Source organism: Pezoporus flaviventris, unplaced genomic scaffold (assembly GCF_033815535.1).
Source record: "Pezoporus flaviventris isolate CSIRO_AGI_PZ_B2104156 unplaced genomic scaffold, CSIRO_AGI_Pfla_v1 ptg000002l, whole genome shotgun sequence".
Lineage (NCBI taxonomy): Eukaryota > Metazoa > Chordata > Aves > Psittaciformes > Psittacidae > Pezoporus > Pezoporus flaviventris.
This window is the reverse complement of record NW_026892550.1, coordinates 78,515,925-78,523,362: the sequence shown is the minus strand read 5'-3', so window position 1 is coordinate 78,523,362 and position 7,438 is coordinate 78,515,925.

The window sequence follows — 7,438 nt, the reverse complement described above, 5'->3', positions numbered from 1 at the left end:
AGGCTGATTTTATTCAGGTGCCTACCTTTATGTATTGAAGTTTTGGACACTAAGAGCAATGCCTCTAAACCCAGAGTGACAGAGTTTACAACCCAAGAAACTGGAAGCTGTTGCAAAACCTGGGGGTGGGCCCTTGGTTTTCTTTGCACATTTTTTCTTTTTTCTTTTTTTTTTTTCCCCCTTTTCTTTTTGTATTTTTCTCTTTTTCACTGGATAGGTGGAGTTTCTTGGCAGTATAAAAAAGCAGTGTAAAAAAAATGTTTTATGTTTCACACTTAAATGTCTCGGCCTGGCCCCTCTTCATGTTTCTGATTTGGCCCAAGCCAGGCCAGGTGACACCCCTGCAGAGGTGGCAGGTAACTGTTGAATAGACAGGTCCCTGTGTTTCCAAATCAAGAGCTTGCCAGCAACATAAGTTTCTTGCAAACATTAAACCCTGAGCTTCATAAAAGAGCATGAAAAGGGGGGCAAATTATAAATACTGCTCTTTCAGAGTAGAATGGATGAAAACAAAGAAGAGGAAAAGATGAAAGCATTTGCATAATGAGCTCTGGGAGAGCAGGAGAAAATCAAAAATCTGATGAAGATTTTAAGAAATTATCTTCCCCCATGAGAGAAGCACCGCAAAGGTGACATGCTATGAACAGCAAAACACATTTAGGTTCCGGTGCTGTGAACCACAGGTGAGAGAAAAAAAAATACAAAAAGAAAAAAAAACACCTTTTCTTGTGTTACTGATTTCTATGCCTAAAGCAGGCCAGGGAATTATTTTTGGGTTTTTCTTGTTAGCGCACAGGAAAATAACTGCATTTAATCTTTCCCACTGATCTCCAGAATTATTAGAGACATACTTTTGAAGCTAAACATGCTTTGCTTAAGGTGCTTTCAGGGGAGTGTCCCCAGTTCAAGACAATGCTGAAACAGAAAATAAGTGTTTTTCCAAGGCTGTGTGTAATTCCATGAGCTTTATGTCTGCATCATGGCAAAGCACGAGAAAGGCTCATTCAGCTTTTATGTGGTATAGTAGTACCCCATGGATGCTATCATAGTTTTATTCTGCAGCAGGATTTACAGACAATAAAATATAGACATATGATACAAACCAAACACTTGATTTGTTTTATTCTGGTGGAAGACTTTCTCCTGGTGCAAATCCATCCACTGTGAATAACTCCATTTACCTGTCCAAACTGACAAGTGGGCTCAACTGTGCTCATCTGAAACAGTGTTAAAGATTAGGTCCTTTTTTTCATTTATTTCAAAATTTATAAAATTGATTTCTTGGCAAAATTGCCATCTGTCATGCATTTTATCTAATGCAGCCTCATCAGATGGTGACTTTAAACATATGCATTTTCTTTTCTAATCAAATTCTTGGAATTTAAAAAATAACTTGAATTTAATGTACCAGTGGGAAACATTCTGACATAATGTGGAAACACAAGGAACACTCTACAGAACTGTGGAAGCCCATCCTGAGTGCCCTGCTGGATTATAGTCACAGGCCTGACTAGGGATGGACCACTGATGCTCTACTCACTTCAAGGGTAAATGTCTCATGTGCAGTCAGATCTCTCAGGTCTTCCAAATTGTACTTTTAAAAGATACTTGCTAGTGGTCAATAATAGCACTACTTAGTTTTCATAGTTCACCTTCTTCTGCATGCTTTCTGGAATTTCTTACTTCCAGAAACACTAAGTACCTGCAAGTATTTACTTGCAAAAGCTCCTTAGTTTCCAATTATTCCACTATTCGTTTTTTCTTTCTTGAAAACAGATTTTGAAAGAGAGCTCAATAGCTGACTCATTTCTGAATCATCATTAATTTCAGCCCACTAGTCTTTTTTTAATCCTCATTTTAATACATTGGATTTAAAGTTGTTTGTTGTTTTCATTAACTTTAGGAATGCACTGAGCTAGTTGAAAAGAAGCATTATGAAGGGTAAGAAATACTTTTGCCATCCAGGTCTCAGAAATGCCCTGAATCCAGCCCTGTTAGAAAAATCCTTCAGGGCTATAAAGAATCCAACAGCTAGTTTTTAAGGTCATCCAAACATTAACAGGTGTAGAACATGTGCAATTGGATGAGTTGTTATTATTGCTATATTGATGCTGCTACTTAACAAGGATGAACTTTGCCAAATTGAAGTCAGTTTGAACTTGCAATAAAGGCCAACATTGGTACTCACTGGCATTTCCTGGAAAGCGACTGCAGAAGGTGCATTTAACAAGTATACACCTGTTTCTCCTAAAAGGCTTCAAGAGGACTGAAGGCTTCAACAAATGTAAAATTGCAGAACAAAACTGCCTTAGCAGCAGGTACTGATGGATGGTCAAACATTCAAATCAAAATAAAAACATATCAATCCAATGTACTGCCTAAATTATTTTATATCCTAAACCAGCTGAAATGGTTGAAACACTTCTAATACAGTCAGAGAGTACATATGGGAAGCCTTTGTAAGACAACAGCTTTTAGTGTTTCTTTGAAAGTTGAATTAAGAAGGGAAAAGAAAAAAGTCATGGGAGTACTAATAAAAGGATTGAATACAAAAACCAGACCAAGTTGTCTTGTCCAACTTCTTCCATTAAAAAGAAAATCTGCAAATGATACAGCCCAGTTGATCCAGAAAGGCAAACTCTGGGTAGGTCCTGAATGGAGAGCTAGGACTATTTGTGTTGACACAAGAGTCCCTGCTCTGTGCGATTTCAACCTGAAGAAGGATAAAATCCTGTTAAGGAGTTACTCTCTTACTTGCAGTCACCTCTCTCCAAGTTGCTGCAACTTATCTTCTACAGTGAGAGCTTGGTGACCAGCTGGTTTTGTTCCTTTATGGCTTTTTGTATTTTCTCTCAGACAGTGTCTACTGGGATCTACAGAAAAAAATGGAAACCATGGTACTTCCACTACAGTTCCCAATAGTGTCTTCAGATCTTAGATGCAGCTGCAGCAGATACAACCAACTCAAGTCATTACAGCTGTGGCAGGGAGGCTGCTGTGCTGGCAGGAACAGCCCACGGGATGCAGGGAAGAGGACCAGCATGTTTGGGCAGAACTGCACTCTCCTACTGTTATGAATCAGCACTTCCTGTAGGGCCACCTCACAGTGGGACATCAGGCTCCAACATCCCTGTGTAGTGAGTCACACTAGCAACCCACACTTGTTATCAGGGATACACATCCAGAGGGAGGTAGTGTAGGGCCAGGAGCAGCTGCAGAGGGACTAGCTACAACTCTCCCACAGGGCTGCATATGGACTCCCTGTAGGGAAGCTTCACAGTCATGACTGAAGTCACCTAAAAGCAGGATATTATTGGAGGATGCCTTCTGGCCTCATCTGAATCTTCATTAATACCTTTCCTGTAAAAATGACACCTGAGCCATGGGAGCCGCAGAACTTAGATGCACAGGAAACCCAAGTCTGAGATTTTATATAATACTAATTTTAGATATATGAGCTAATATATACATCAGTGTTTGATTGATGAGATAATAATATGTACAATTGAGATTAAGTCATTTACTATTTTTGCAGATAACAGGAAGAGTACTCGTTCATTTATGCAGCAATATGCCTTACAGAGGAACAGGAAACTCTTCTGATGATTTCTTAACTGGTGATTTTAGAGAAGAAGATGCTGAGTTTTTATATAAATGTTTTACAGTGTAACACAGCCAAGGAGAAGAATTATTTAGGTCTGACAGTCACTGATTCAGAATGTCTCTGTTTTAAGATGCAAATTTATTATAATAATTTTGGAAATATTTCTGAGAAATTTTTTCTGCACCAAGTAAGTCTTCCTCTGAGCAAATCTCGATAATTCCATAAGAATACTTTGTCTCTAACTGTATTTCTCACATAATAATTTCTGTATAGCCTTTCTGATTTAAGTTTATTCTAGTGGTCTACCGAAATCTGCTGGCCTCTACCTTCCTGATAGTCTTGATCACTCAAGACTTATGACTTAGTTTTTCACTAAATGCGATAATCACATTACAGCACCTTTAGAAGAGTTAATATATAAATTAAAAAAAAAAAAAACAACAAACCAAAATAACAACAACAATAGAACAGCACTTCAGTCCCATTAGAAATCTTTCTGCTTCTAATCCCACACCATAAGCACTAGGTTAGCTGCCAGAGACACCCAAGCATCAGTCTGTATCCAACAGTGGGCCAGGCAGGAGCAAACCTAGCATGGGGCATGAGTGGGTGGCTGTGTAGAAAGCTCTTACTTAACAGTAAGCTCCAGCCTCTTGGGCTTTCCAGTCTTTCTGGGTGGCTCCTTTGTTCCACCTATGCTGATGGAAGATAACCCTCTGCCTCAAGTGGCTTATCCTATGAATGAGGGACAAGTCCCAGAACTGAAGTGGGACTGTAAATGCAGTGACACCATGGTCGGTCTCAGAAGACCAAATCTACTGCACATGCAATGCACAACCTTTCCAAACCCGCATGATAACTCCATTGTGCTGCACTTGGTTGTGCTATGGATGCCATGGCCAGGTTTTGCTTGATACTTCAAAGAGTCCTGACTTTCTTAACCAGAGACTGTAACACAGGGTTTTTACACCTTAGCTAAGGGCTGCTATCTCCTGCAGGGCACTGTTGGTGCATTAGGCAGGTCTCAGGCTCAAGAGTCCACTTTGTCCATAATGTAGGTCTGGTAAAGAGACGGACAAACACTTTGGGACACATACAGCATGCATACATGTTTCCCATGGCCACTCTTCTTTCCTAACATCCCTGGCTATACACAGACAAACAATTTACCTTCTCTAAAAAGCAGTCTCTGTCCTTACAGACCACTTTAGTGCAAAGGGGTTCCATGAAGGAGTCTGCTCGGAGATGCTGGAGAAAATAACTTGTGATTCATACACATATTAACAGTTTCAGCTAGAAAGAACTTTGACCATATTTCAAACTAGAAGTAGGCAAAATGACAATATATTTCATAGTGAAAAATCACTGGGATAAATTTAGTGTACTTTTCTTCTATATTGTTAAAATATTTGAAATGCTTTAAATTTAATTTGACAGCCTGAAGTATATTTTGTTTATTCTTCCACAGCTTGTACTTTATTCCCAATTTATTTTTGTTCCATGAAAGACAGGACTTGTTCATAATGGGGACACAAAACCCATAGGAGGGCTTCGTCTTTGTGGGGTATGTGATACTAATGCATACAGAAAACTGTGGGCTTAGGGTTGCTGTCTTTTTTTCTCTTTTATAAACAACTAGAAAATATAATAAGAACAGGTAGTCATAGGTCATTGTGTCTGCTTGATTATATAAAAGTAAAGAAATGCCAAATAACTACCTCATCTTCTGGGATAAAGTTCTGCCTTCCGTAGTTATTCTGACACAAGGTCTTTGATAATGCCATTAAAGGGCTTTTTGATAGCCTCAAACAAGCATTGTGTAAACACGAGGCTCATGCCCTTAAACCTCCCACAGACTGATAGAAATTCACTGGTTTGACTTTTTCTTCACTGATTTCAGTGGAATCACCATGGTTTAAGGCCCACTAATTCATTTGTCTGTAATGATCCCTAAAATATTTGGTTTGCAGTGTAGCTGCAAATTTGCCTCCAAAATAGCTTTCCTGGCTAACAATTTCTCTTACCACCTTAGAATACAACAGATTTCTTTTCATTCTTGGAGGATCTTTCTGGTGATGGAACTCAAGAGATGTCAGAGATAGTTCTGAGCATGTCACACAGAGCAAAGATACCAGTTTTGATCCTAGAATCAGTAATGTGTCTTTGCAATCAAACCAGAGTCCCAGAGGCCTTTCTGTCTCTCTATCTGGTGAAACCTTTCCTTTGGAGCAGAAGGAAGTAAAAGAGAGAATGTCTCTAATTCTCTATTATGAGAGACAAGGGGATAAAAAAAATTCAGAAAATGACCCTCAGTTGACCACCTATTTTATTTTTTACATATTCTGAAGTAATTCATGTTGAAGAATAAATTATTCCCTTGAAGAAACACGGAAGAGTGCTTAGACTGGCACACAAGAAACAGTGCACATTGAAAACATAAGCAAGTGATACATCTTGGAATTGGGAGTACACTGAGCTGGAGACTCATTTAATACCACCTGTGGCAGAGCTTACACTATTGCCAATATGGGACTGTTACTAACATTGATGTTAAGTCTTATTTGTTCAAAAAAGCTCACTTTACCAAGTTGCATCTGGGGTAAATATCTGGATATGAATCATCAGATCTGACCAGAATCTCATTTCTAGTCTGACATCAATTACCAACTCACCTTTGATAAAACATTTCCTCCCAGGAAAATCAAGCAATAGGTGCAAAAGATGCTCTCATCAAAAGACCTGTAGTATAAAAAGCAATGTACAGAAATAAACACCCGAACAACAGAAACAAAAGGGAAATGATGTTAGTATGAGTCACCTGACTGAGTGTATATGTATAGTGCAGATCAGAATTCTCAATATATTCATTCAATGTTAAATTGAAAATCTCCTGTTTGCAGGAGAAACACACACCATGATCTGCTCTGTGTAAAATTCCTGGAGTTTCTGGTACTTGGATTTTTCTTTAATTATTTCCAGACCCAGATGCAATATTGACATCACCTGTACTATAGAAGCTTTCACTCCTGTTCCCTCATAAAGTGCACTGCTTCCCCATATCTGCTGACAGTTTATAATCAGAGCTGTGACTGTAAAGGCGATGTCTAAATATGCTGTTCATTGTCTTAAAGCAAATAAGTGCAAATAACACCATCCCCAAGGCCAGGATATGAAGAACGTCCTTTCAGCGAGTACTAGATCAACCATTTTCCCATTCCTGTTCTTGCACTTACATGGGGCAGATGGTAGCAGAAAGGTTAGAAGATCACTTAATATGGATAGTCCCTCTCTTTAGCCAGCTGATCTGCTACTTTCTCAGATAAAGTGTGGTAGATTTTCTTTATATTAGTGTAGTGCTCTCTTCCATGCCCAAGAATAGAAAATAAAGCTTGTTTCCTAGTTAAAGGCTTATGTGCAGGACTGCAGGGAGCAGAGAGACCGTTCAGAAAAGAAATCAAAATGGCCATGATGATAGATACAAAACCTCCACTGATCTGAGTAGGTATGTTTCCTCCCACTGCAAAAGTACATCAAGAAGACTGTCAATGAAATATCTCACTTTAAGTATTTTTTGAGACTTTTTTTCCCAGTAATGACTGTTGGAAGCATCTTTTATTAATGTTTCTCTCAGGACTAGGCTGTCTGTGGAAAGCCATGAATTTGCAAGTCTTCAGTACTGCATTTCACAGTTTACTGAAAGTTCTTTAAACAAGGAAGGAAATCCATATACGTGTGACATAAATGCAGTGGTCATAAGGATAAAATGCCCACACACATACTTACAAAAAAAAAAAAAAAATCCCCAAAACAAATCAAAAGAAATCAAAGAAACTT